Below are 3,397 nucleotides of genomic sequence, written 5' to 3' on the forward strand. Positions count from 1 at the left end.
CCATTTCATCCACGTTAGCTAGTTCCGTTTGGTGTATGAGAGGCAAATAGACGAAAGGATTAAATTATCCTCCGTTTATTAAAGTCAGGAATTTTTTTGTATTTAAATTTTGTCAGAAATGTATTTATGAAAAATTTAAAAAGTCAGAGACCTATCTTTTCCTTTTCCAAAAATAAATGAAAAATGATTTTAATTAGAGAAAATTACACTATTAAGATGACACTTTCCTCTTCTCTATTCGTAAAATGTATATTCTCCTCTCTTATAATTTTTAAAAAATCTTCTTTTCAATTTATTTTAACTTTTTTTGTGTTAACTAATATTAACTTTATCTATTTTTTAAGAAAAAATAAATTATTTTTTATAAAAATGCCCTTTAACAAAAATTTTATTTTTTTGTAATTAAATTTTGTTTACCAAAATATCTTTTAATAATTTTCTATTGATTAAATTATATTTTTACCAAAATATTTTTAAAAAAATAATAATTAAATTATTTTTTCTAAGATACCCTTCAATAATTTTTTAATTATTAAATTGTGATTTTACCAAAATTTTTATTAACAATTATTTTTGTACTTTACTATTAATTTTTTTTTATATCAATATTTATTATTTTAACATTAAATTAAAAAACTCTTAGCAATGTTAATATGTATAACAATTGATATTAATAAATAATTTATTAAGAGTATTTTTATAAAAAAAATAACTTATTTTTTCTTGAAAAATGGATAAAATTAACATTACTTAACACAAAATTTAAAATGGACTAAAGAGGATTTTTTTGAAGTTATAAGGGAGGAGAATGGATATTTTACAAATAGAGTGGAGGGGAGTATCATTTTAACATCTCTTAAGGAATGGGAGTGAAATTTTCTCTTTTAATTATTATCAAGGGTAAACCATAAAAAGTACACTCGAATAATTTTGTCGCTAACAAAAAAACACTAGAATTTTATCATTGACAAAAATATTCTCAAATAATTTAAAAACGAGAAAAAATACCCCACATTAACTATGTATTATCAAAAAATACTTTAGAGATTGAATTTTGATGCAATTTTTTGCAAATATGATTAAAAAATGAGATATTTTTATTTTTAAAATTTGGTGATTTTTCGCTAAGTATATATATTTTTAGTGATTTTTTTTATCAACAACCAATAATACATTTAAAAAATCGCAAAAAAATATATACTCAATAAAAATTACCAAATTTTAAAAATAAAAATATCTAATTTATCAAATTATGCTTGCAAAAAATTACATTAAAATTTAATCTTTAAAGTATTTTTTAAAAAATACATATTTAATGTTAAATATTTTTATCGCGTTTTTAAATTATTTGAAGACATTTTTGTTGATAATAAAATTCAAGTACACTTTTATTCAAATGTATTTTAATAGTTTACCGTATTATAAAAATTAATCCTTGTAGAATTTTAAAAAAGATAATACAACTTCATCCCTAAAAAATGTTTTTTTGAAACTAATCATTCTGACCTTATTAAGTTTTTTATAGGGGATGAAGATAAACTCTATAAAATCTGGAGTTGAAGAAACCTCGACCATTATTAATATGTAAAAAATATAGTGAACTCTACTCAATTTTTTTTTTAAATAACATGTAAATTATCTCTTTATAGATGTGGCATCTTTTAATTAAATGTTTACTTTCAATTTGAGTTAATTTAACCTAATGAGAGTTAACATTTTAATTAAATAGGACCATTTTATAATTAAATAATTTTTTAAAATGGGAATGTGATTCTAGTTCAAGAGGATTAGGTTCCGCAGTGTCGTTTGTAAGATATTCTCATTGTCCATCTCCTTAATAAACGACCTTACAAAAAAAACACTTATATGCCTCAATGTCATGCTACCTTCTTCTTTGTAAAGAGGCATAGACAGCATCCCTCTGCTTTAGAGCATCTTAGACAAAGACATCTCGCTCCAGTTCTTGCACCAGCATTGCACTGACACAGTGTAGAGAGTGACGAAAATGATGTAAAAAACTAATGAATTTATCGTGTAGAGTTAAGATGGCTGAGAATTTTAATTTTAAAATTGAACTAACTAACGTACCTATGAGAAGTAGTGGTTTTGGCTTCCTTTTGGGTGGAGGATTGAGGATGAGCGCTGACAAATAAAGAATGAAAGAGAAGCGATAGCATAAGAAAGAGTTAAGGTACATTTTCTGGTAGATTAATTTAAAAAAAATTAGAATTTAATTTTTAATATTTTATCAAATTATACATTCATCCCTTTTAATTAAGTTTTTAATTACAAAATGATTTAACTATAGTTAAAATTCAATCATAAAGTGACACATCACAAAGAATAATTACAGTCCTCTATGCTTGCAATGAAAAGCAGTGGTGAGGGGTTAGAAACTCGGTGAATAGTAGGAGTCCTCCTCCTCAGTGGAATCTGATGCTATCTCCTCCTGGCTTCTAAGGTCTCCAATGATATGATCATCCACCTGGGATGATAGAGACTTGAATCTGTGAAAAGAAATTTCAATCTAGTATGCTTCTTACATGTTATGTGAATTGCTTGTGCATTTGAAACAAGCACTAAACCTTTTCTAGGATATGATGAATTAGGTCTCACACATATGTTAATTCCTTTTCTTTCCTACTTAGACTTGTTTTCACCCCTATGGTTTCTTTCTCGCCTTTTCAAATTATCTCTATGTGAGTTCAATGACTACAGTTAAGGAAAATATCTTAGCGTTTTGGAGGATATTTGTAGCAGGCAGGTTCAAGAAGTTCAGAAGACTAGCATATTATTTTCTTTTGTTTATCTAGGTTGTAATTTCTCTTTTCTTTTGGATATTTTGTATCTTGGGATTTAGGTTAAATAAGTTAAACTAAATAAGATGGTCTTACGTTATAATGCAACATATTGTTACTTATCACACTATTAATATTTGTAAAGTCGAATCTTATATTATGTATTTTGTGACTTAACTATGAATACATGTCTAGTCTAGTTTTATAAGCATATCTAATTAGGTAATGTTATATCAACAAAAAAGAAGTGATATAATTGTTCATATAAAACATGAACATTTTGTTAAGTTGTTGTGTTCCGGACACCACACTCACTCACACTAGTCTAAGACGCATTGCCGTGACAGCGTTTCCGACATGACATTCACCAACACTAGTCTAAGACGTGTGTCTATTGTGTCCAACTGTATTTTAATAAAAAATAAAAAATTATTCTTCGGACAGACATCTAAATACCATTACGTATTACGTGTCCAGTCTTATTCTTAACATATATTTTTGAACTAAATTTATATATAGTATATATTATTATTTATTAAAATAAAAATATTTTAAATACTTGATATAATTAAAATAAGACATTAGAAATAATTAAAAAA

The sequence above is a fragment of the Arachis duranensis genome, chromosome 3 (assembly GCF_000817695.3).
Source record: "Arachis duranensis cultivar V14167 chromosome 3, aradu.V14167.gnm2.J7QH, whole genome shotgun sequence".
NCBI lineage: Eukaryota > Viridiplantae > Streptophyta > Magnoliopsida > Fabales > Fabaceae > Arachis > Arachis duranensis.